Genomic DNA, 27,994 nt, shown 5'->3' on the forward strand with positions numbered 1-27,994 from the left:
CCTGCAAAGTAGCCATTCTCTTATGCAAAACAGATACTTTCTTACGCTCATTTGTTCCCCGCACTTCCAAAGAATGGAATGATCTTTCCAATGAAATTATATCGTAATAGATATAAATTCATTGGAAAGATCGCATATAAATAACTTTCGCAAATCTTTAACCTGCAGTGTATAAGTACTACTAGTTTTGTGTTTACTAATGCAATTATTGCCGATTTCATAGCTAATATTGTATACATGGGATCTATTATTTATGTACCCGCTTTTTACAGTGTTTTTTTCCTGTATTTCTTTTTACCCACTCCCCTCTGAAATGCCTGTACGGCCCTGAGGGTAATTACAAATAAATAAAAAATTAATTAAAGGCGTCCTTTTATAACGTCGAAAGCCCTTGACGACATTAACGGCCAGAGGCTTCACAGGTTGTACCCATTTTTTTTCGGGGTGGCGTGTCTATTACTGCTAAATTAATAATGATGAAGAAACGTTTATTTGGACTGAACGTGAAATGAGGGCGACCATAGCCAGCATGCGCTAGCTATGGTCGCACTTCGGAAAATTTAGCACTTCGGAAAATGACACTCCAGTTTTTTTGCCGTTTTTAATTTCATAACTTTTTATACGCCGGTTATAGATCTGCAAACATTGACTATCCATTCTCAGCAGTTTGACCCCTTTCAACGCAATTTTTATTTTTCTCAATTATTTAATTGATGAATTACATATTTTAAATTTTATTCATTAACACCATTAAGCATTACATTTTCATCCTCAGTAATTTGACTACTTTAAAATCAATATTTCAATTTTTTTTTATTATTCAGTAAATTACAGCAATTTTATTAACTCATCGACTATCGCAGACCAATCAGTCATCAATTCCTAGAACCATAAATTACCAAGTATAATAGAAGGAGGAGTGCTAGTTGGCGACTAGTATTAGAATGGATCTATGCAAAAAGACAAGGGACGAGGAAGAAACCAAGAGGACAAAACGCGGAACTTCAGCTTGTTCAATACAATGGTGCGTCGCATTTTATATATTCATCGAAACCACTCTGTAACCTAACAAACGATCATCCCATAACACTGGTGCGCAGGCGTGAACGGGACATCATACTATTCAGATGTACGAACTCTATCAGACAAGTTGAACGAGATCTTGCTGACCCACGAGTGCTAGTTTCCTTATTTATACAGTAGGCCTCGTACAGTTCTTACTTAGTTTAGACGCGAACATTTTCGAGACTGCTGTCTCGCGGAACCGAGGCGTGCAACCACGGCAGTGGCAACAATGGTCGGCCACATGCCCCCCCACCCCGCAAATGCGCCTACTCCTGCGTGGGGCTATAGAAGTCTGACATTCATACAACCTCCAGTTTGTTCAATGTAGCTTTTGCCTCAGGAGAGGGGTATTCTGTATACGATCTCACTTTTGCACGGGACAAATCTGTCTGCGTGCTTGATACTGCATTCTTCCTTATGCTTTCACTGCACCTTACGGCATAGGCCGGCCAGTTTTTGGGGAGAGGTGAAGACCACCGTCACGTCGCCTTTCAGTGCCACTTTTTTAGAGCGATGCGAGATCTGGTGCAAATTTGGGATGGTAACATGTCTCTTGTGTTGCGCCTCTTCCCTGTGGCGGTGCTGAGGTAGGCCCCTAACTTCACTGCAAGAGCCGCGAGCACCTTCACTGCAAGGGTCACTAGCACGTAGGGAATTAGCTCCAAGGGAACACCAGCACTGGTCAGCCTTTGTCGCTGTAAACCCGTGCTGTGTGACATTTCATCATTGCAGGAGTGGTCCAGAGCAGCACACGTGAAGGTTTTTGCAATAGCGTGGCGTTTGTATTGGTTCTTGCATATATAGCCCACTTTGTTGTGCGACATGTTTTTATCATACTGTGACAAGCGAATAGCTGAACGTCTTGATACAGCCTACTCAGCTAAGGTTTTTAGATACTTGACGATTACGCTATTTTCCTGAAAGAGGTTACTCAAGGGAGGGATGGGGGGGGGGGGGGTGTACGACTGCGTTGCACCGGGTTCTAGAAACCTTTACTGAGTGTGCTTTTGGTCTTTGCTTCGCCCACGTGGTGGCAACGCAAGGATTCTTGCAATTCCTGGATATTTGTATTGTTGTCCGCGAAAACCAAGCGTGCTTGAGGTATCAGCCTCACTCACAAAAAGAGTTTTTAAGCCACCAGTCAGCTCATTCCAAGCTTGTAAAGAAGAATACTGCAAACAACCACTTGCGTTTGATGAACAATAATGAGATGTGGGGCACCAAAGGAACATAATGAATCATTTAATGAACACAAACACATTGTTCAGCGTTGTAAATACCTTTTCAAAGAGAGTATGATGATTGATGCTAGTTAAAAATGCGGTAAGGAATTACATTATTTACAGGTTCTTATAAAATACGATTGTGAACATGTCACCGTATTGCAATGGCGCACTGAAATTTTCGGTCGTGGTTACGGCGATAAAAGATGAAGGGTGGTGGTTGCTGCGCGTGCAGACAATGCACAGTGCCTCGTTCGTTTAAATTATTTTAAAACGTATACATTTTTTTACCTAACCAGTTCCTTACTTTTGCGCCGTCGGAATAGGTCAAGATTTTGTACACCAAAGGCTTGTTATGTTGACAGAAGCGCCGGCGGCGGCAGCCTAATCGGTAAGCTAGGCAGCGTGTCTACTCGCTTCGTCATTACTTGCATGTATACAACCCTGAGAAGATGTCTAAAGGGGGCTATTAGATTTGGGGTCCGGGTGCCGCTTGACGGATCCTCGGCCGCATCGACGCATGCTCCCCCCAGGTAAGAAGTGCTGGCGAGCGAAGGTGGTACGGAGGTGAAGGACAATGAAAACTGGGTTTATTTACATCTTTGATGCATGAGAAAAGAACCAAGAACGAGAACAAGAACAAGAAACAGAATAAGAACAAGGAACAAGAACACCAATGCGCGGACACACTCATAGTTTTATAGCCTTTGTCTTCCGTAGTCTCCCTTGGTGAAAGGCAGGCCTGTAATCCAGGAAGTGTCTTTATCAATGCCTTATTGAGCACTTACACGCACTCTCACTCCTGGTGACACGCCCTCCGGAAATTTTTGGACTTGGTGGCGCTCGCCAAAGGTGCTGAGGTGCGCCGTCGGCAATAGGAGGGGCCAACGTAGACCGAAGGGATCTTTTAATCCCATCGCTTGGCTACCCATGACGGGGAATGCCCCCGTGGCCGCCTTGAGGGGAAGCCACCCGTGTGAAGCCACTTGAGCTTTTTTTGTTTCCGATGGTCCGCTCGTTGACCGCTGTTGATGACCAGCCGAACATCGCCGCGTTCTTTTCCGACTCCTTTCTCATGGCTGATTCAAGTCGCTTCTGGCCGTCGCCGTTCTTGACTGCTCCACCTCTTTCGGTCGGGATTTCTTGCCACGATGGTGCAAAGTGGCAGCTCCGGTGCCCGACTCGTTGCCGCCATTATTAACGGGGCATGGCGGGCGCAATTGGTTACGCGTTTTGATGATCGTGCAATCGTTCGTGCAAAAATTCATGGCTGTTGTGCTCGCTTGAGGCAAAAAAAACTCAAATAGCGGTAACATTTGTTTCGGTTTTCGTACACGTAACTTGTCCGCACATTTGTTTCCTTGCTTATCTCATTCGTCCACTCGGTCGTTTGCACGTTAGTTAACGGTAGGGGCGCTGTCGCATTAGATTCGTTGAAAAATTTTCCGAAATCACTGCAGTATCTGCACTCTCTCGCACTCTCGCACAAACTGCTCTCCAGGCAGTTGACGCAACGAAGAATCTAGTTTATTTCACAGTTTGACTGTAAAAGGAAAGAGAGCTTAAAGCAATAAAAAAAACGGTATAAACTGTGATTGACTCGGGCGGAAGAAATAGAGAAGAAAAAGAGGGCGTCAACAAAAATTTGTTGTTAATGATGTTGCGAAGAACAATAATGCGTTCACACATGCATCTGTTTTGAAGTGCGTGAAGTTATAAATGCGAGCATAAGAAGAGAGTGAGAAGTGGCGTTATACCTCTGATATATAAACTTATCGCTTTTTGGATGTTTTCAAGCTTACCAATATCTTTAACAAAGTACGCCAACCATACTGCCGAAGTATGTTCAAGCGCAGGCCTTATTAATCATTTGTATGCTGTCAGCTGGCAGTTTTTGGTTGCAACTTTTAGTCTACGTATGTTTCTTGAGTGTTTTGGAGCATGTTAGATTTACGGGTCCCGATCGTTTCGGATTATAACAAAAAGTTACACCGAGATATTTGAATTATTTTACGTGTTCTACTAATGGATGTTTATCGTTAGCAAAAAAAAAACGGAAAGGAAGTTTTCTATTAATAAAAGTAATGGACACTGTTTTGCTAAAACGTATCTCTATTTGTAAAGTATTACTCCAATCACAGAAGAAAAAAGAACACTTTGTTAAGAGTGTGCGGGTTCCATGTGCTATTGTGTTTGGTTGTGTTCGGTTTAATGGCTCATAAGCAACTGAGGCTTTCATGCGCCAAGCTAAAGGTGTGCATACTTTATTAATATTTGAATACAGGACCCGGTCACCTGCATAGAAACGGAATTTAACTGATGTGTTTAGTAATCTCAACGACCTCGTCAATATAAACGAGAAATAAAACAGGCCCTAAAACTGATCTTCGTGGGAAGCAAGATGTTAGATGGACAGACGATGAGGATGAAAGTTGACAGGGCACCTTCGAGACAAGTCTAGAAAAAACTACAACAATCTGGAACAATGTTGAAGCAATTTCTCGAACTTCGATCACTCCAAATATAGGCTCCGCTCTACGTGCGCGAAAACGGAGCTAAGCGATGAGGCGGAGCGGCGAAGGTGGTCGTCTCTCACTTCGTCCCTTAAAGAGAAACTTCTGGTTTAGTTTCTAGAGTTTACCATCCCAAAGCGACTCAGGCTATGAGAGACGCAAAGGGAAGCGTCTGTGCAAATGAAGCCGACAACGACATCCATAGCAGTTCCGATGTCACTCCGCACATTCGTAAACAGAACCATAACCTGTTCTCTGTTCTCTGTTCTCTCTTTAAACGTTTGCATGCCTCCCTATTAGCTAAGGCAAACCAAATACTTTCCCTCCTGAAGCGGTGTGGCTACAGCGGTGATGCACATGCAGGCGTGCTTCCGCGGAGGCTGACAGATCCTGGATTCGCGGGGACGGTGCACTACCATGCCGTGCCAGAGAGCTCCAGCTTAGTAAACATACACGTTAAGGGTTCCTCGATCTGGTTGTGAGACACGAAACTATGCACGCAAGTATATGCACCGGAAAAGATTCTTCACCTACAGCTGTAGCACAGTCGGGAATCTAGCATTCGTACGGCGTTGACTCGAATGCTCACAGGTGTAATTTTCCAAACTTGCAGCCCGCCGTTGGCGACAAGCAGATTGTTTCCTTTATTTCATTAGTATGGCCGCCTCACAGACAATGCAAACTGTGTACGGCACTGATGCCACAGCAAAGACGATGGTGAAGGCAACGCGCCTAATTCAGGTGAAGACAGATCTCAGGCCAGAACCTTTGCCGCAACTGGATAAGGCCAGCGAAAGTCAGGTTGACTATAATCGCGAGTCGCAAAGTAACGAAGCCGGGTACCGGCTGATTCAAGCCCAAGTTACCTTTAGGCATTTCAAGCTACAGAGATGCAGGTTCCTTCTTCACTTAGAAAACATGGTGTCGGGCGACAACTATGTCTTAGCTAAACGTACGTTAGGGGAATCAAATGCGAAGCCACTAAGTTCTTGCGGATAGCACGTTTCTATTTCTGTTGTAGCCCTACGTGAGTAGGGGGAAGAAAAAAATTGCCGACGATTACGTTACGGCCTAATGCGAAATTTGAGTGCAGCTCATGCGCCATTTCAGCATTTCAATAGATTTAGGCAAAAAATTCGAACAAGACAGCTATGTACAATTACAACTTCTAGGCTCTGGCGGTGCACGTATCGATATTCGCCGCCTGATTGCCGCCGCACAGCGGTGTCATTGGAGGAGGAGCGAACAGAGCAACTAAGTTATCAGAAGGCAGTGCGTGGACCCATAAGAACGTTGCGCGACGAACAGATAGCAGCGACTGACTGATGCCGCTGACGCCGCTAGCGAGTGAAGTCAACGTGGCTATTTCGGCTTGGCATGCACGCACCGTGATCCGGTGTTGCAGAGCTGACGCTTCGGCAACCGGAGAACACCGTCGTTGCCTCGCGAGAAGAGAGGGGAGGTACTCGCAGCGGCGAACGGTGGCGCTAGGAGCACGCGTAGCAATCGGAGAACAAGCGCGGTTGCCGCCACGGAGGAAGAGGGAGGGTGCTACAAGCAGCGGCAGGACCGCGCGCTTCCTCGGCGGCGGAGCTGGTTAAGCGGCATTAACCAACACCACCTAGACTTTTCTAGTCTAGGTGGTGTTGCATTAACACGAGGGGCGTCATCAAGAGCAAGATTGAGAAAAAAGACGCAGGCAGACCGAGAAATAATATTCCAAAAATTAGAAAGCTTGATTTGAGGAAGGCACTCCAGTAGAGCCTGGAAAGTGTCAATCTTGTTCTTTGCTTCTTCCTCCTGGTGTGTCTCGAGTGACATGGCGATGGCGTCTCGTAAAGAAGCTGCTTCAAGGCGCATCCTCTTTTCAGCGGGTGTCTCTCAGGACGTAGTGGCGGGCACGGAAAGAGGTACGCGGGACAGTTCGGGAATACACTGGGAACGGCGTCGGAGCTAAGACGTGCGATCTTCAATTTTGCCTCGACGACATTGCCCGTTTTTGAGTCCACATACCTAGAAGTAGTCAGAATGTCTGACTCTCAGAAGTGCCGTTCGCAGACCTCTAAAGCCAAACGCAAATAAGTTCAGCATATTTAAGACGGTCAATTCCATGAGTGAAACAGCAAATTCAATACTGACTAGCGTAGTGCAATATGTCAACATAGCAACGTCGCGGAATAAATATCACGCTATTTCGACTTGCCACTGAGCGCTTTCCGGGTTCAAAATCAGCACGTGGAATGGCTTTCAACCACCGCCTCCTTCTGTCAGGATCAGCTGGGAAAGTGAAGACACGTACAGTCTTCTCTCCGTCGTAATTCCCGCGGCAGCCGGGAACACAACAGTGTCCTGGAATTTTTACAAATGGCTCAGGAACTCTCACACGCACATATCACTTTCACAAACCTTTCCCAGGATTGCCCTATGCGTATTCGCAGCCGGCAACGAAGCTTCAGCAAATGACAAAGAACGACGAAAGAACAGCAGGTAACGCACATGTAGCAAATGTGCGAACAGGACAATGGTGATGTCTATAGCAATGACGATGGCCTTGCTAAAATGATTGCTTTCAAGAGTTTACAAGAAAAGTCCACAAATGTAACTTTTATAAATTGTACAATTTAAAAACAATGCGAACGAAGATTTCTACATTGTAAGAAATATTTTTACGTCTTCTATATTTGTCAAATTTATTATTTTCCATTTTTTATACGAAAGCATGCCTCGGAGTACTCCGCATTTCAATGGTTTGAAACTGCGCAGGAGGAGAACGGCGTCCGCGGCCGCATGGTGGAGCTGCCGCAGCGGTCCGGCGTAAAACACATCTACAGGAATAGATGGAATTCCGATCAAGCTGATTAATGAACTCGGTCCAAAAAGTAAGGAAACGTTGTTAAAAGCTCTGGAAACAGTCATAACGAATAAGCAAATTCCGGACAGCTGGCGGCAGAGTAAAATGAATTTGATTTATAAAGGGAAAGGAGACAGGATGCATAAATCCTACAGGCCGATTACTATAACATCTGTTATGTACAGGTTAGCCATGCAGGCGGTGAAATTAAAGGTGCAAGCATGGGTAGAAAGTAACAAGATACTCGGAGAACTTCAGAACGGCTTTAGAAATGGTAGGCGCTTAGATGATAGCCTTTCGTGCTTACCCAATGCATCGAAATATCTAGAGTGGAAAATAGACCTTTGTATTTGGCCTGGACATAAATGGGGCGTACGACAACGTAAGCAGGGAACTCCTGTGGAACATATTAAAAGAAGAAGGTATCGGTTATGAGATAATAGAGTTCCTACAGCAAATATACCGGGATAACAAAGTAGAAATTACGTGGGAAGGGATAAGAAGTACGGAGGATGTCAAAGTATGCCAAGGATTAAGACAAGGCTGTCCTCTATCACCGGTGCTATTCATGCTTTATATGATAAACCTGGAACGGAGGATACAAGACAGTAACCTAGGTTTTAACCTGTCTTATAGATTAGGTGGAAATGCGGTAGAGCAGCGCCTCCCCGGTTTGATGTATGCAGACGATATTGTGCTGCTAGCTGAGAGTCTGGAAGAATTGCAAACTCTAGTTATGTATTGCGGAGACGAAGGGGATGCTCTAGGCTTCAGTTTCAGAGTAGTTAAGTCGGGTCTGATGATTTTCAACGGCTCAACTCATCAGGGTCTTAAAATACAAGGCCATGAAATACCTAGAGTAGCTGAATATAAATATCTAGGGGTATGGGTAAACGAAGGATTGGCATACATTGGAAAGCATGAGCAATCACTTAAGGCCAAAGGGCGAAGGAATGCCGGGATAATGAAGCATAAGGCATTGTGGGGATACAATAGGTATGAGGTTTTGAGGGGTATTTGGAAAGGAATTAAGGTGCCAGGACTTACTTTCGGAAATGCGGTTTTGTGCCTAAAATCAGAGGTACAGTCGACGTTAGAAACAAATCAGAGATCCGTTGGACGATAAGCACTAGGTGCCCACGGCAAAGCCACAAATGAGGCGGTACAGGGAGATATGGGCTGGGCATCTTTCGAAGTACGGGAAGCTCAGAGTAAAATATTATATGAGAAACGCCTGAGGAAATTGGACAGTAACAGATGGGCAGCTAAAGTATTTAAATACCTGTACTTAAAAAGCGTGGACTCACAATGGAGAAAACGAACTAGGAAACTAACTAGTAAGTATGCTAGTCACAAGGACGGAGAAATAAAGAGCATTAAGCAACAGGTGAAAAACACAGAAGGTGGAAATTTTATAAATTCGATGGAAAGGAAACAGAGTGTGGAATCATACCGTAAGTGGAAAATACAGATCAGGAAGGAAGATTTCTTTGATAACTCAAGAGGCAGTGCCCTGCTTTTTGAAGCTAGATCAGGGTGCCTTAGAACACGCAGCTACAAAAAGAAATTTAACAATGGAGATGACGCATGTGCTATATGTGGAAACTCCAGTGAAACAATTGACCATATTATACTCGAATGTAATGGTATCCATCCGGAAGTTGATGCAGGCGCAATCACTGTTCCTGAAGCTCTGGGGTTTAGAGATACCAATGGCCGGGTGAATAAACCGGCAGTGGAAACTAGCAAAAAACGACTGGAAGATTGGTGGCTTAAAAGCAGAGAAGTCACATAATGTTAGTAATGTAGGAACAAAAATTTAATAAATAGAATGATGGTTTAGTTAACCATTCTAAATCAATAATTAAGATATATGGAGAAAAATGAGCATGATAGCTACTGCTACCACCCCGTTTCAAAGGGGACGCTCCTATATTCCATCCATCCATCCATCCATCGCCGTAAAACCCCTGGAAATTTTTAAAGTAACACAACCTTTGCAGAACGCCGCCTCCCGCTCTCCCGCTCCCGTCGCCTCTTCCCATTGGTCAATGGTTTCACGCGCAAAAGTCCTTTAAACCCCGCGCTGTTCGCGGCGGCAGACGCCATAGTGCCCGCTCCAACCGTGCGCCGTAGGCTCGGCAGGAGACGTGCGGACACTGCGCTTTTACTTCCTGTGAAGAACAGCGGCTTTTGTTTTGCTCGGAACGTGTGTCGCTCGCTTAACTTCAAGCCGTCTATCTGTGCGGCATGACGCGCTGCTGCGCCTTCGGGTGCAAGAACCATCACGACGGTGGAAAGCGGTTCTTCGCGATTCCATCATCGAAAAACGACGCGGGACGGAGGAAAGTTTAGCTGCACAGGATTGGCAGGGCGAATTTTAAAGCAACGCCATCAACCAGACTTTGCGAGGTAAGGGACGTCCTTTCAATAGTTGGTGAGTTTTCCTTTATTTCAAGCCACGCTGTGCAGTGGTTTTTTGTTCGCGATCGAGCGTATGGCCACAGTAAGCTCGATATAAGGGCGCTTGCGTTGAGCGAATCATGATTTCACGCACGCAAACGTTTAAGTGACGCAAGGCACAAGTTTAACTGTAGAATGACGTTCCTTAAGTTCGAGCGCATTAAGCCTGCAAAGCATTAAATAATGTATACTTGCGAAGCGCAGATCAAACTGCGCTATAACATGGTGAAGCGCGCACGTTACATTCTGCCGCAGCATTCGCGCGCGTGCGTGCGTGTATATATATATATATAGATATATATATATATATATATATATATATATATATATATATATATATATATTCTATCTTTACAGAAGAAGACAAAAAGAGAACTATAGCGCCGATACGCATCGTCAAGGCACCGCTGGTGGATGCGTATCGGCGCTACAGCGCGCGCGCGCGCATTGGCTTTTTTTTTTTTTTTCCTTGCGACTGCTCGAAATTTGACCAGTAGCTGTGGGTATGCGTGATAATGCCGATCGTAAGTGGGTCGCGTTTTTCCTGTCACATATTTCGTGACATCACTTCTGCATTCTAGCTTCCCCTTGACGCTTAATAGTCGATCGGCGCCGCGCTGCCTTGTTGATTGCTGGCTCTGTTAGCACTACCGATTGCCGCAACTGCAAAAACCGCTTTCTCTAGCCGCCCGCACGCGGCTTATTACCACTACTAGCTAGATAAAGCGTAAGTAAAAAGTAAGCTTGTAAAAAAAAAAAAGTCCACTTGTGCACGTGTCAGCGGTGTGTTCGAGCAACTTATGCGCAACACAACACCCAAATGATTTTTTCATGGTCGCATAATTGCTTTTCATTTTATTTAGGATCACTTCACTAGCGACCAGTTTGACCCCCTGGTCTTTCAGAAATTTGGTGTTAAAAAGTTGAAGCGCGATGGTGTACCGAGCATCTTTGCGCACCAAAAGCAGCCCCTGCCTAGGAAGCCTCCAGCCAAACGTAAGAGCGAAGCGCAACTACGCTCTATAGAAAAAAAAAACTGACCATTTTCAGTAGGGATGTTCTTGCAAAGATAGAATGGTGCTATCTTTTTGGCCACTGACAAAATAAAAATTGCGACAGTATTTGGAACTTTTGATAGTAAGCTATGGTCACTGTGAATTGAAATCTGCTGTAATAATGTAGTACCAAGATGAAATAATGCGTAAAGGTGAAGCTGACTCATTTATTGGGAGTTCCACATTTTATATGGCTAGCCAACACTTCTTATTTTTTATGTTACCCCACATCACCCATAGTTATTTGTCAGGTCTTATTCTGGAGCATATATGGCTACATCATCATTATTTTCTATTTCATTCCTGAAGGTGCAGCTCCTAACAATCCCAAGGGCCAAGAGGAATGTACATCAGAAGGTAATGCTATTAATGTTTAGATCTAGTGCCCATTTCTCAGTTTTGCTCATTTTTCTCTCATTGCATTTACCGACTCCTTTTCGCAGGCTCACACGCTCTGTCATGATCAGGTAGGCTTGACATGTTGCTGGCAACTTCAATGCATGTTAACTGTGACCGACATCCACCACTATATTTTACCTAGGCATTATGTGATGTAATTAGCTTTTCCATTTTTGTTCTGTATTCACAGCTCCTCAGCCACCAGATAGGGATGAGGGGCACATGCAGATTACCGACCACAACATGCCTGAGTACTGTCTGGCATAATACCTTAAGCTTGCCTGCAGCTCGCACCTCATTTTAACTGTTCTGATGCCCTTCTCTTGCAACTTCTCAACCTACCCAGGAACACGCTGAGCCGCAGTGCTCCTGGCAGTGTAAGAGAAATTGCAATTTAAATTTCAATTTATTTATTTTCCTTTTGTGGGTTTTGATAATACTGATATGAAGTTAGAAGGATATTAGCAGCCGTGTATCACAATTTCCCTACTTTCCTCTTTTGTGTGGCAATGAATTCTTCCCATCACTTCTGTGTAGGCTCTGCAGTAGCCTCCAACTTTGACTCCCACAACAATTCTAAGTGGCATATTGTTGAGTGCACCTTTATTAGCCATAACTGCATGGATTTATTTTCACTGTCTGTTATTTGTATTTCTGAAGGTGCATCCCCTTCTGACCTGTCTGAGTGCATGGAGGAATACACATCAGAAAAAGGTAATGGCCATAATGATTGCAGCCAGCGCCAATTTTTCTGTTTTGCTTATTTTTCCCTCAATGCATTCACGGACTCCTTTTGCACAGGCTCACATGCTCTGCCACATACAAGTGGACTCGACATGTTGTTAGCAGCTTCCACACATGTTGACTGTGAGTGATGTCCACCAGTCAGCATTCCCTGTGCATTCTTTGGTGTATCTATGTTCATCATTTTTCTTATTTTCAGCTGTCGAGCCACAATAAAATGTTGAAGGGCCCATACAAGCAGCATGTCAAGATACCTGTAAGTACTGTTTTGCTTAATATCTATGCCTAAGCCGAAGTACAGTTTGCTGTCACAGTATGCTGCTGCCTTTCTCCTGCAGCTTCCCAACCTACTCAAGAATACTCTGAGCCGCAATGTTCCTGGCAGGATAAGCAAAGTGGCGGTTTAGAGAGGCTTTTCATAGTAAAGTTTCGGACTTTTAGGTTTTCAGTCTTATGAACTCTTTTCCTTGTGCATGATTTGCTACTGCCTGCCCTCAGCAATTGATGCCAGGCTCATATGTGAGCTCCTGTGAGTTGCACCTTATTGAGCGGTATCATACTACACATTTCAGGGCCAACTTTTGTGGTTTGCTTTTTGTCTTTAGTGCGAGCACCATCCCCTGAGTCACTCACAGCCACAGTGTTCCTGGAAAAATACAGACAGTAAATTTCTAATTGGTTGCTGTTTATTTAAAAAAGAAATTAATTTAACCAGATTATTGTGGTATATTGCATGGATAGGAGGAACACAAATAATGGTGCTGCATAAGAACCTGTATTACACTCAAAAGAGGTATAGATATTCAATGCAAAGATGAGAAGCAATACTTGTTACAAATAAAATGGAAACAAACCAAATATGTCACCTTATAACAAAAACGCAAATAGAAAAAAAAAGAATTTCAAATTACGAAAACAAGGACAGGTACAATGACACGTGAGCACATATGCTGCTAAAATTTGGTTCTTCAGAATCTGTGGAATTTTCTTTAGATAAGACGTCCCATTCTTTCTGTGCGCATAGTGTGAAAGCATGTGCGTAATGTAATGAGTGCAACTTAATTTATTTAACTTTATTTTGGGTACTATGGAAAGCTGACTGAAAGGATTCATAGACAAGTGTTTGATGAAGATATGGAAAAGCGATAACAGGGCATATAGATAGTGGTGGGCTAAGTTTTCCAACTCTCCTTGGTTTCATTTCGGTGGCATTGATGGCACTTGCATAATTTGAAAATGTTTATTAATACTTTCATGGGTTTTTAATAATACTGAAATGTCAGGCCATTTGATCTCTCGTGGAATCACCCCTTTGTCACTTGCTCACTGATTGCTGACTTTTGTGCAGGTTCTTCTGTGCTTGTGAGTGGTGTAACTGAGGAGCCTCCCTTAGAAGCTTGCTCTCCTATTGACTGTGAGTGATACCCACCACTGACACTTCTGCCTTGTTTCACAATTTCTGTCACTTTCCTTGTCTTGTAGACACTATTCACGCTCTAGTGCAACTGCTGGTCATGAAGAAGAGGGATACAATGCTGTGAGTGGTAAACAGCACTACTGAAATTTTGCAATAATTGAGGCATCAACAGTGTGGTTTTACTTAGTGCTTTCATTACACTGTATTGTTAATAGGGGACTGCTCAACCACCCAGACTCTGTCAGCTGAATATTGTGGGATTACGCGGCGTCTGCAGGCGCAGCCTGTGCTGTCCCTGCGACACACGCGAACCCTCTTCCGTGAGGCGCGGCAGTACTTTGTCTATACGCGGCTGCCCGGTGCGCTCTCCGGGGTGCCGCTCTGTGCCGGCCCTCTCATTGGGCACCATGAACGTGACGTAGTCACGGGGTTGCGTCCTGGAGGCCGGGGTTGAGGGGCGCGGGGGAGTTCGGATGCGGAGGCGACGAACGCGGGTCACGGGTAACGGGGGCCAGCCGCAACGACAAGGTACGTGAGCGACCATTTCCGCTGTTCCAAAGGCCTGTGCCGACGGGCATTCGCGGGCCTTGTCGGGCGGGTTCCTTCCCTCATATCTGCCGTGTGGCCTCCGCTGCTGAAAGGCCCGGCGACGGGGTTTTTCCCGCCGCACCAGTCTGCATTCTCCAACCGTTGTCGGGGTGCGCTGCTGCTGTGGTCCGTTTCGAGCAGGTGGACGCCTAGGAAGAGTTACTTAGGGGTGTATTACCGCACAGTGTTTTTGTACCGTAGCCCTCGGCGATTAAATGTCTGTGTCGTGAGTGTCGCTGATTCCCTCGGTGTGAGAGGGCCCTAGCGCGGCGAGAGCAGACCGGACCCCTTTCAGCTTGGTGCTCGAACTCTGCGGTGGGTCTCCCTCTCCGCACGGCGTCGGGATACGCAGAGACCCACTTTTGGGCTGCATGCGAACGCCGGACGCGGAGGGATCTAATTAGACACCCACAAGATGCGGCTGCGCTACAGATGAAGATAAGGCAACTGGAGGGTCAGCTGGAACAGGCTCGTCGTCGGGTGGCGGACGCACAAAAACAAAAAAATAAGGCAGTCGAGCAGAAAAACGCCCTACGAAGGCAGGTACAGCACTTCTTGGCACCCGTTCAGCTACGGTGCTTGGAGAGGCCCACCATCAAGGGGATACCATGGTCAAAAAGCACGATAGAGAAGGCTCTCAAGGTGCGTCTCATTTGCAGGCCGAGGCTACAATGTTGTCCGGAAGCTTGGTATGCCGTTGCCCACCGAACGGACATTGCAGCGCCACCTCGAGCATATAAAGTTTTCTCCTGGCATACAGCATGAAATACTACGTTCCCTTGCTATCAAAGTGAATGGGACAAGCACTGCCAGTCACTTCCTTGCTGTCTTTAGACTTCATCTTCAGATTAATTCTGCACCTGAGTTACTTATTTATTGAGTAAGGCAGTGTCACCGCAAATATTTAATGGCACGCTATTAGCTTTGGTCCCAAACTCTTCCCAATACAGTTCTCTGAACACCTTCTCTAAACCTGTCACGAATAGTACTGTAAATATAGTGTATCCTTGAGCGATACCCCTCTAGACTGCTGTTTTAATCCTTGTGAAGGGCTGTGTTTGCTGTGGCACCGCTATAGATATTCTAAGGTATCTTTATGTATGCCTCTGCACCGTGGATGCACAATGCCTGCATGGCTGCACAGGTTTCAACTGAGTCATGCTTTTCTGGTAATCAATGAAGGGTGGAATAGTGGCTGGTTACATTCTGTGTATTTCTCTATCACTTTATTAATGGTGGGAATGTGGTCTATTATCACGTAGGCTAGTCTTCTGACTGAATGTTTAAGGTTGCACTTCTTAGGTTAGTGATCACCTTAGTAAAAATCCTGTAAACAATGGATAATAAGCTGATCAATCTCCAATATCTTGAAGTTCATAACACGCATTTCTTATGGATTAATATAACATTTGTCCAAGATTCCAGTACTGTCGATGTCATCACTTTGCTTTTGGTAGGTTAGCCAGATGGATGACTCCGAGCGGCATGCTGTTCTCATGCTAGATGAGATGCAGCTGACACCAGGGCTTGCCTATGACCAATCAACTGGAACAGTGATTGGTAAGCCAACTCTCCCTCTAGCAGACGGCAGCTTGCCAGAGGACGCACTGGCTACTCACGGCCTCGTTTTCATGCTAGGGGGTGTTACAAACCGTTGGAAATAGACTGTTGCATACCATTTTACTGGAAATTCTTTCAGTAGTGATGGCACAAAAGATCTTATCATTCGTATCCTGCAAGAATGTGAAAAAATTGGCATTAAGGTTGACGCCATTGTCAGTGACATGGGAGGTGGGAATCAGAGCTTATGGAGGTCATTTGGCATTCTTGTGGGCAAGCATTCAAAGTATAGGATTTCATTTCCTCACCCCTATGAACCAAGCCGGCAGCTATATTTTATGGCAGACATTGCTCACTTACTGAAGAACTTACGCAACCATCTTATACGTGGCCAGTGCATCATCCTGCCAAACGATATAGTTGATAAACATGACTTGCCATGCAATGAAGTTCATATTGAACACATTTAGAAGCTTGTTGAAATTGATTCCAAGCTACAACTAAATATTGTTCCCCACCTCAAGGAAGCTTGCCTTGATCCGGGGCATTTTGAGAAAATGAAAGTTGGGCTAGCCTTTTCTTTATTTAACCATGACACAGAAGCAGCTCTACGGTTCCTCATTCAAAGGGGGGACATAGAAAGCGATGCACTAACAACGGCCTGGTTTTTGAAACTGTGTTTAAATGGTTCAAAATTTTAACTTCACGCACAACAAAGCTTGCTGTTAGTAGATTGGATGAGGAAAAGTACAGTGATGCAGTGGCATTTCTTGAAGATGTTATTTATCTCTTCGAACATCTCGGTATCGGCAGTACTACCAAGCAGTCTTGGAAGCCAGTTCAGACAGGCATTATTTTGGTTACGACTGTTTCCTTGAAATTACAAGACTATTACCTCAACACCAAGGGCTTCACCTTTGTGCTGCTCAGCCGGTTTGAGCAAGATGCTCTGGAAAACTTTCACATTGCGTGCCAAAAATCCAGTGCCAAGACCATTAGAGTTTCACTGTGCACTTCGAGCAGCAACTGTGGCCCAGGTTTTAAGGCCAAGCAAAGATGGAAGCTACAGTCATGACTCTGGATTTTTCCTCACTGGTTTGAACACCGCAACTGGAGAGGGAAACAGTAGTATTGATGCTGACCCAGTTTCTTTTCCTGAAGAAATTCTAACACTTAGTGTTCCCGAGGAAGAATCGCTTGTTTACCTTGCTTACCTTACAACAACAGCCTTAGCTTCATCTATCTCATGCTGGATCGTTGTGATATTCCTATGAACTAGGATTGCGGTGAGCAAATCGCGCTTCTCCACCACGCCTGATGATGTGCCTTATAGTCGGTTAGTGAAACTAATCCCCTATTTTCCTGAAGTGCTATTATATCGGGCTTCGCCTCGACACTTTGTATGTGAAGGTGCAGGTGTCCCTTCTTCCTTCCGAACCCCCTGCAGTTCCAATGCCACACTGATTTTTTCGCGTTTATTGATGCGCGCCATTTTGAATTCCTAATTTCTGACATATGAGCGGCGTGAGCTCATCGAATCTTCCGTCCATGTACACAACTGCTCCATTTCGGTTTTTAGGGCGGTGATCCTAACCTCCATTCGATTTTCGAGGGTGGTGATCCTAGCATCCTGAGCATCCATACGCTCCTTCAGCTACGTTAAGAGGCCTGACCTAGCCTCCAAAGTGGACCTGCCCTCCACTGAGGGTACCTGCCTCTTCTTCGGCTCGTTCTGGTTAACATCCTCCTTGTTCTCGGGAGGGGCCTGCCTTTTTAGTGTGTTCGCCGTGTCGGTATCCATTGCGTTTTGGTTTTGCGTTTCACCAGCAGCAGCACCCGTGGCGCTGCTCTGCGTTCCCATCGGGTGGGCTGCGTTCGTTATCGGATCTGGTATAACTGCTGGCGCGCATGCCACCGCTTTCTCGCTCGCTTTTTGCTTTGCCTTGCTGAGTTCCTTAATCTGGGACTGCAGATCTAGTATGGTATTAGACATCTCCCTCACCTATTTACGAAGGGCTTCTATTTCCTGGTCCTGTTTCCAATCGACGGACTTGCGTCCAACGGATGGGCTTCTCTCCCGGCTGGAACTCCTCTTCCTCCAAGTCTTGTGGTTCCCTGACGAAGACCGTCCATGATCGTTAACCAGGGGAGGGAAGGAGGATGAACGGCCCCTGTACCCGTTCTGTTGTTGGTGATGGTTCCGGGATCTGGCCCTGCCTCGCTCTTCTGCTCGACCATCCTTGCCTTGCTTCCCGGTGATAGCGCTGATCCTTTGCTTGCCGGTGTCGGCGCTGCTGCCATACGTGCGCTTAATAAAGCGGTACTTGCAGTTTCTGCTACCAGCATTGTGGCCCCCAGTGCATATGATGCACTTAGGAGTGCATGTATGCTGGCCTCCTTCCTGGGGCGGTGAATGCTCTGCGCCACAATGACGACACAGATTACGGCGAGGAAGCCGGCATACATCTGTCCTATGCCCCGTCTTCCGAGAGTTATAGCATGCCTCCACACGGTCGTGAAACGGAAAAAGTCGAAGGTCACACACCATGTAACGAATCCACTCGGGTAGCTCCGTTCCTGCTATAGTGATGATCATGTGTCTTGATTTGCCCAGCCGGCGTCCGCCGACCACATTGAGGTTGGGGTTGCGTTTCCGGAACTCGGCATAAATCTCTCTCGTCCGTTTCATAGCTGTAAGCAATAAAGACGATTCCTCGCCTTGAGTCGTCCGGTGGTGGAACGTACGCGTTCATCTCGTACGCCTTTTCTCCGACGCTAATGCTCTTAAGCTCTGCGTAGGTTCGGGCACGCGTCTCGTCCGGCGTGCTCTCGGTGAAGGTGTTGTTCTCCGGGTGGATCCGCAGGTGGTCGTTTTCTGCCGCCACAGGTCCCGGAATCTTCTGTGCAGTGAAGACCGCGTGCAGTAGCAGATCCACTCCAAAATCCGTGAGCTTGACTGGGCAGCGGGGACGGAACACAATCTTGTACTCCCCAGCTGGCAGCCGTGGTATAGGGCCCTTCCTCGTCTTGGGCGGCGGTCGGGGCTTTGCTTTGCTGGCGTTGTTGGATGTCGCATCCTTTCCATTAGTTGGGTCAGCCCCTGTATTTGAGGCTCGCTGCGTCGCTGGCAGAGAGGAACGCGGCGGCAATGGCGTCCCTCCTGAACTCTTCGGCTTGCGTCCAAATTTCTTCTGCAGAGAAAGCATTTTTCAGCTCCCGTCGAGGAGTTCAGCTTCGGTTATGGTGGTTCCTTCGACTACATGGCCTGCTCCAGGGCCGGAGTGATTCATGTCGGTCGTCACGGCGTCGGAGTTAGCTCTAGCCATGGGCGGAGGGGCCGGCGGCGGTGCCGGCTGCGCCGTGCCCGCGTCGGCGCGGTCGAGAAAAGGCCGAAATTGCCCAACGTTCGCTCGCCAAATCCGAAAGTGGTATCCGCAGGTGCCGCTTGACTTCACGATTCTTTCGGTACCGGTTTCAGAACCGTGGCGCAAAAGGGACCACCCAAAACGTTGTAAAAACTGCGGAGCCCATGCGGTACACGTCCGCACAGCTCCGACGCCTGTGGCCATCCCTGTCCGAAAGTAAAATAACCTTAGATATTACTATTGAAGAGGGGTTTATTGGGGGTTATTTGAAGAACTGGAGACGGCGACCGGCGACACAAGACAATCGTAGAGCGAAGCACAATCTCGTCCGAACAAGGCAGTCCGAGCACTCAGTGCGCGCGCCAGCTGATCGGCATCTTCATCGTCGTTAGTGTCGGTGCTGTATCATCTTCTTTCTTACAATTGCCCCGGCGGAAAGAGGGAGCTATCCTGGCGACTTAAGGCGAGGGTATGACAAGGGGATCGTAGTATGGCTCAGTCGACTGACGTGAACAACTCGCCCGCGATGACGGTGGTCCGAAGAAGGCGTTGCCGGCTCCACGAGGTAGTTAACTGGTGATGTGCGCTCTAATACATGATAAGGGCCATTATACTTTGCAGAGACTTTGGAATAAGCCGGAACACAGAGCCAAACGAGGGTTTTGGTAGGAAAGTCAGAAGCGGGCTTGCCCTGATCGCTCTCATGTCGGCGAAGATCTTGTATGTCCGACGTAAATGAGCGAGCCAGCTGACGGCACTGCTCACCATTACGGGCAACAGCAGAAAGAGGAGTGTACTCTGAACTGTCGGGGTGGTAAGCAAGTATGGTAAGCTGTGGTGGTTCGATGTATTGTTTGGCCAGCTTCCGACAGCTCGTTAACCACTTCAGATAGGAAGACGCGGCCGCGGTCACTGAGAAGTTCACCAGGAGCTCCGTGACGTAGAACGAAGGGACGTAGGATGAAAGAGCGACGTCACGAGCACTACCCGTAGGCAGGGCTGCTGTCTCCGCGTAGCAAGTGAGGGGATCCACGGCAACTATTATCCAGCGGTTGCCTGATGTCGTAGATGGAAGGGGGCCGTAGAGCTTGATGCCGACACGATCAAAGGGTCGTGCTGGACAAGGCAATGGCTGTAATGGGCTGGCGGAGGGGCGCGGAGATGACTTCCGCTGCTGACAAGCAGTACAGGAGCGAATATAGCAGCGGACAAAATTGTACATCCCCCGCCAGTAGTACCGCTGGCGAAGCCGCTCGTATGTCTTCAACAAGCCAGCATGTGCGCTTTGCGGGTCGGCATGGTGATGGGCACAAATTTCTGGGCGAAGATGGCGAGGAATGACCAAGAGCCATTTGCGACCATCCGGGCGATAGCTTTTGCGATATAGCTGATCACCCCGGATTGTAAAATGGGAAGCTTGGCAACGAAGGTTTCGGGGGAATGAAGACGTTTAGGACGCGGTTAGGACGTCTAGGAGCGAAGATATCCAGGGATGCCGACGTTGTTCAAAAGGCAGGTCGTCGGAAGTGAGGGCTGCAAGGGAGCGTTCAGATATCGCGTCGGAGGGTGCAGAAGAAGGCAGCGGCGAGCGCGACAAGGTGTCAGCGTCGGAGTGTTTGCGTCCCGATCGATATATCCCGTCGAAGTCAGTCTTGAAGGCGAAGAGCCGAGCGGCCGAGGTGTCCAGAAGAGTCTTTCAGAGAAGCCAACCAGCAGAGGGCATGGTGGTCGGTGATGACGTCGAAGCGGCGGCCATATAAGTAGGGGCGAAACTTTGTTAGGGCCCACATGATTGCAAGACGCTCCTTTTCCGTGACAGTGTAGTTAGATTCAGCTTTAGTTAGCGCTCGGATAGCGTAAGCAACCACATATTCGGAACAACCGGGTTTGCGTTGAGCGAGGACAGCTCCGAGGCCGATGCCGCTGGCGTCAGTGTGCACCTCTGTAGGAGCTGATGGATCGTAATGGCGAAGGATGGGCGGTGAGGTTAGAAGACGTCGGAGCGTAGTGAAAGCATCGTCGCAGAGTGTGGTCCATGTAGACAAGTCGGCGGGACCATTCAGCAATTTTGTAAGCGGTGCAATGATGGTAGTGAAATATCGGACAAAACGGCGAAAATATCAGCATAGGTAGACGAAGCTGCGCAGCTCTTTATCAGAAGTCGGTTTCGGGAATTCATTTGCCGCACGTAGTTTGTCCGGATCGGGCAGGACGCCTTCTTTGGACACGACATGATCCAGTATTGTCAGCTTGCGGGCGCCAAAACGACATTTCTTCAGGTTAAGTTGAAGACCGGCGCCAGTGGGACAGCTCAGGATTTGGTGCAAGCGCACTAGGTGCGTCGGAAAATCGGGAGAGAAAACGACGATATCATCCAAATACCAAAGACAAATGTTCCACTTGAGGGCGCGTAAGATGTTGTCCATCCTTCGCTCAAACGTAGCAGAAGCATTGCAAAGAACAAACGGCATCACAGTGAACTCATATAGTCCATCAGGGGTAACAAAGGTTGTCTTGGGTCGGTCAGACTCAGCAATAGGGACTTGCCAATAGCCAGAGCGCAGGTCGAGGGATGAAAAAATCTCGGATCCTTGGAAACAATCGATGGCGTCGTCAATACGGGTTAGTGGTTATACGTCCTTACGTGTAATTTTGTTAAGACGGCGGTAGTCAACGCAACGCCTTATGGAGCCATCCTTTTTTTGCACAAGTACCACGCGAGACGACCACGGACTAGATGAAGGCTGAATTACACCACGTTGTAGTATGTCGTCCACCTGCTCAGCAATAACACGGCGCTCCGTAGGCGAATACAGTAAGGGCGCTGGCGAAGAGGGGCATGACTGCCGGGGTCGATGTGGTGAACAACCTCGGTCGCACGGCCCAAGGAAGTCGTCTGAGCGTCAAACGAAGAACGGAACTGGTTGAGGAGAGTAAACAGTTGCTCATGGTGAGTCGGGTTGAGGTCACTGGCAACGGACGATTGTAAAAGCTCTCAACTCAGTATATCGGAAGACGCAGTAATCGGCGTTAGGGAGGCTCCGTTGGCACACTGTGGTAAATACCCATCAACCTCATACGGCGAGATGAGCTCAGCAACTTCAATATGACCATGGCATTCGCCACGAAGTAGCGGGACCACAGCGGTTGAGGCATTCGCAACAACAATGTCAGGGGCACCGCAGGTAATATCGATGATAGCAAAGGGAAGAAGGAGGTGACGGCGAGAGGCGAACATGGCAAAAGGCGAAAAAAGAACAGTCGCATCTAAAGAAAAGGGTACACACACGGGAACAATCACAGCACAGTTGGGCGGAATGTCGGTGTCGTCGGCAAGTTTGGGGCGAGGATATTTGTCAAGGCCAATTAAATGGCCAGAAAATGAGCAGCAAAAATAGGCGTATAGACAGAGACCCAAAATAACTGCAGTCCAGAGCCCGGGAGTATATGCCAATAGCGGCTTTTTCATTCTGCGGGGAGGCGTCTGTAAAAATGTCAATTTGGCTCGGAAAACTCTCTAGATACTCCTTTATGAGGCCATTTAATACTTTGGCAGGAAAATTCTCAGCATTCCCTGGAAGGATGTCATCAAATAAGATTATATTATCAGGCCGCCGGTGGTTAACTTCTGCTGAAGAATTTATTGATAGAGAAAGTTTCGACAGCGAGCAGTTCGTAAAAACAACCTGAGGCAGCTTATACCAACACAAAATATTATCAAAGAGGTATGATGGGATCCAAGTAAATATGGGGTTAGACAATCCAGGGACCGGCTCCAAAGGCCTTAAAAATGTTCCCACAGGGACAAGTTCTGGTTATCACCAGCGTTCTCTTCATCTTTTTCTTCTTGGCCCAAGGTCATTCGTGGAGTGGGCGCCGCGGTGGAGGTACGACCACGCTTAAGAGGCGAAGTGACTGGCGTAGTGTTTCTTTTGCAACAAAAATTGAGGCAAGATTTCCAGCTGTTTCACATTTCCCTGGTGATGTGCAGAAAAAAAGCGCAATGCATTTTGCGTTGGTAATCTTTCGTTGATCTGCCCCACTCATTTTCACAAGGCATGAAACAATGTCACTCACGCCACACTGAATTTCACAATACATTCAGCCGTTTATTTACGGAAACATGCTCTAAACCTCACAGCAATATGCTCGCGAAATGAATAAAAACCGGAGGACTGCGAAATAGTTTAATATTACTCACTATTACAGACCGATAAATTAAGGTGAAATGAGGGTGCTCGTTATAATACATGAAGGAAAGAAGCCAACAGTCGGCGAGGCCAAGGAAAGCGTTGGGGATTGTACTTTGTCTTTTTTTTTATTTTACTTCGATAATCACATAAATTAGTAATGTAATCTGTTTAAGGGTAAGAGAATTAAACACAAAGTAGACGAAAAAACAACGTGCCGGTGGTGGGAACCGAACCCACGACCTCCGAATATTCTATATATACATACATACATACATACATACATACATACATACATACATACATACATACATACATACATACATACATACATACATACATACATACATACATACATACATACATACATACATACATACATACATACATACATACATACATACATACATACATACATACATACATACATACATACATACATACATACATACATACATACATACATACATACATACATACATACATACATACATACATACATACATACATACATACATACATACATACATACATACATACATACATACATACATACATACATACATACATACATACATACATACATACATACATACATACATACATACATACATACATACATACATACATACATACATACATACATACATACATACATACATACATACATACATACATACATACATACATACATACATACATACATACATACATACATACATACATACATACATACATACATACATACATACATACATACATACATACATACATACATACATACATACATACATACATACATACATACATACATACATACATACATACATACATACATACATACATACATACATACATACATACATACATACATACATACATACATACATACATACATACATACATACATACATACATACATACATACATACATACATACATACATACATACATACATACATACATACATACATACATACATACATACATACATACATACATACATACATACATACATACATACATACATACATACATACATACATACATACATACATACATACATACATACATACATACATACATACATACATACATACATACATACATACATACATACATACATACATACATACATACATACATACATACATACATACATACATACATACATACATACATACATACATACATACATACATACATACATACATACATACATACATACATACATACATACATACATACATACATACATACATACATACATACATACATACATACATACATACATACATACATACATACATACATACATACATACATACATACATACATACATACATACATACATACATACATACATACGTGTGTGTGTGTGTGTGTGTGTGTGTGTGTGTGTGTGTGTGTGTGTGTGTGTGTGTGTGTGTGTGTGTGTGTGTGTGTGTGTGTGTGTGTGTGTGTGTGTGTGTGTGTGTGTGTGTGTGTGTGTGTGTGTGTGTGTGTGTGTGTGTGTGTGTGTGTGTGTGTGTGTGTGTGTGTGTGTGTGTGTGTGTGTGTGTGTGTGTGTGTGTGTGTGTGTGTGTGTGTGTGTGTGTGTGTGTGTGTGTGTGTGTGTGTGTGTGTGTGTGTGTGTGTGTGTGTGTGTGTGTGTGTGTGTGTGTGTGTGTGTGTGTGTGTGTGTGTGTGTGTGTGTGTGTGTGTGTGTGTGTGTGTGTGTGTGTGTGTGTGTGTGTGTGTGTGTGTGTGTGTGTGTGTGTGTGTGTGTGTGTGTGTGTGTGTGTGTGTGTGTGTGTGTGTGTGTGTGTGTGTGTGTGTGTGTGTGTGTGTGTGTGTGTGTGTGTGTGTGTGTGTGTGTGTGTGTGTGTGTGTGTGAAATAGACGTACGTAATTGGTTGCTCCAGGTGTACACAAGCGATAAAGGGATTCATACTGCTTCTAGTTTCCAGTCTTGAGAAAGGCAGGGCTACGCCGAAATGTCGCTTTTTTTTAATGTTTACTTGGATAATCACAGAAATTAGTAATGTAATCTATTTAGGGGAAAGATAATTAAACACAAAGTAGAAGGTTCGGTTCCCACCATCGGCACGTTGTTTTTTCTTCTAATTTGTGTTTAATTATCTTTTACTTGGATCACAGAAATTGGTAATGTAACCTGTTTAGGGGAAAGATAATTAAACACAAAGTAGAAGAAAAAAAAACGTGCCGATGGTGGGAACCGAACCTTCTACTTTGTGCTTAATAATCTTTCCCCTAAACAGATTACATTGCTAATTTTTGTGATTATCCAAGTAAACAAAAAAAGACAAAGTATCATCCCCAACGCTTTCCTTGGCCTCGCCGACTGTTGGCATCTTTCCTTCACTATTACAGAGCCACTTGAATTATGGCGCAGTACCTGCTAGTAGAGTGGTAATATCAATACCCATTTAAAATAAATCTGCATGTAACCTCAAGTGCCACACAAGGTCACCTTCGGAACCTGCATTCCTGCCCTTGCTGAAGTCCCTGGCCGCAACGTGGTGGAGTTCAGCGGGTGGTTTAGTGCAACTAGAAAAACAATATTTTCATGCATTCTTAGGGTCAAACGTTAGGGAACATTTACGCATACATCACGCATTTACTATATTGCTTATTATGATTTAGGCAGATATACTCCTTACTCAACGTTTCCGCATTCGGTTTGACGTTACAATCGTCAAGACAGTGCAATAGCAAGTGGCTGCAGATGCGGCATTAGCGGATTTATTTTGCTATTTATATAGCAATAGGGGCACTTGAATCAGGGAAACCTTCCCCAGTTTTTCTCTCTCCTCCAGCTCAATGAAGCATCAGCGCTGAAGACTAGAGAATCGTGACAACAACCGCATTGATGTTCTGAGAACCGTGCTCCATCTTACTTTGCTACCACTCCAAATAGGATAACAGTACGCGTTTTCCAACTACAGGAGCTGCGTACCGATGTTAAACGCGCAAGGTGTTGTAACAAGGAGCGGATGGTTCACGGAACCTGTAATAAATGATCGTTGAGCGAGTTTTGCTGCAAGCAGCGACCTTTCTCAGTATTCGAAGGCGCGAAATCAAAGCCCTTATGTTATCCACTTACATTTCATCATTGCCAAGAAAAATAGCGAGAAAGTAGAATTGCGTCAGCCACTTTACACTCGCGGCAGTTGTGCAGCGGCCACCGATCGCGACCCCCGCTCCGCTGCTCGGCCCTGCGCCTGCTCAGACAGCCAGTGGGCTGCTCGGTTACTTTCAGCAAAGACGTATGCACGTTGGTATGTGGTACGTTGGTATGTTGCCACGTTGGTATGTAATCACTACCATGTGTTTCCACATTACTGCATCAACTAAAGGAGGGGTGTAGACTTCTGGAAACAATGCCACATCCAAGCAGCTGCAGTAGGATGTCCCAAGTAGAAACGTCAATGAGCTGTTATTTATACTGTCTAGTTGCTGTGTATCCATAAGGTCGGCCAGGTTTCTTCCTCAATTGCTCATTATGACACTACCCCACCCATGGTTGCGAGCATGGCACGCGACAACATTGATATGAGGCGCTGCCGAAGACCGCTATGAATGGCTAAAGTCACACTCAGAGGAATATAATTGCGCCAGTCACAGAACGTATTCGTCCTTTTTATCATTAATGCCCAAGAAATGTACTGGTTCGTGTTCTGGGTCTGTAGGTATAGAGGACGTATGCAATGTCTCGGCGTTAGACACGAATAATATGCTCGATTCTTCTTTTTTCCCAGATCATAGCAGCACATATTCAGAAATGCAGACGGCATGCTGGGCTCACAGATCACAATTATAGGGAATCGATACTTCTGCACCTGCTCACGGAAATCATCCAGACGATTCGAAAACATCGAGCATTCCAGAGCGTTAAGGAACTGCGGTGAATGTGCACAGATTAAGCGTTAGTTTTTTGACACCTAGTGAATTACTACAGTGCCGCAAGAGACACTAAAAGGCAACCAAAGAGGGACCAAATGAGAAACTTGACTCCCAACACCAGCACTTGCACTGAACGCAAAATCTGTTTCAGACTTTTTCCCCCAGGTGACGGACCAAGTTGTCACTATTGTCAGCTGTTATTGCAATTAAACTGGAACATGTAATTGCGAGAGTCGCTGATGATAAAAAGGGCCACTCGGCATTATATGATGCGGCTAATGCATCATCTGTCAACTAGAGTTTTGGCTCGAGCTACGGCGGTACCTGAGCCAACGTTTTTAGATCAGGTCAGTTGGGAAAGAGCGCACCCGCGCCATGTATACGGAGCGGGCGCCACGCGTATCCCGCAAGGCGGCGGCGCTACTGTTGCGTTAGGATAGCCCCTTCTGGTATCGTCTGCTACTTCTCCGTGTTGAAAGGCGGAAGCAAGAAGCCTGCGCATCAACGTTAAGACCTTAAAGCCACTGGGGTCCGCTGGCTAAATGAAATTTACACACAAAAATGAATTTCGTGATAGTACACAGGAAAAACAATGCCCAAACTAGGCAACGACCGACTTAAAAAATCAGCTTGAACCAACTGTTGGATGGTAGCG

At 45.9% G+C, this 27,994-nt stretch overlaps 1 long non-coding RNA gene and 1 pseudogene across 2 annotated transcripts; one reads left to right on the forward strand and one right to left on the reverse strand.

Moving 5' to 3' along the window:
- Positions 1-3,212: 3,212 nt before the first annotated feature.
- On the reverse strand, positions 3,213-11,408 carry LOC146187643 (uncharacterized; annotated as a pseudogene).
- Positions 11,409-11,473: 65 nt separating this feature from the next.
- On the forward strand, positions 11,474-12,555 carry LOC146187644 (uncharacterized). Of its 2 annotated transcripts, none has more exons than XR_014707140.1 (4): positions 11,474-11,527; positions 12,230-12,283; positions 12,371-12,436; positions 12,513-12,555. It is a non-coding gene; the product is annotated as an uncharacterized LOC146187644 (long non-coding RNA). The 2 variants fall into 2 exon arrangements; XR_014707139.1 differs by lacking the exon at positions 11,474-11,527 and adding an exon at positions 11,874-11,946.
- Positions 12,556-27,994: the final 15,439 nt, after the last annotated feature.

Source organism: Amblyomma maculatum, chromosome 5 (assembly GCF_055883805.1).
Source record: "Amblyomma maculatum isolate TAMU_Amacu chromosome 5, ASM5588380v1, whole genome shotgun sequence".
Lineage (NCBI taxonomy): Eukaryota > Metazoa > Arthropoda > Arachnida > Ixodida > Ixodidae > Amblyomma > Amblyomma maculatum.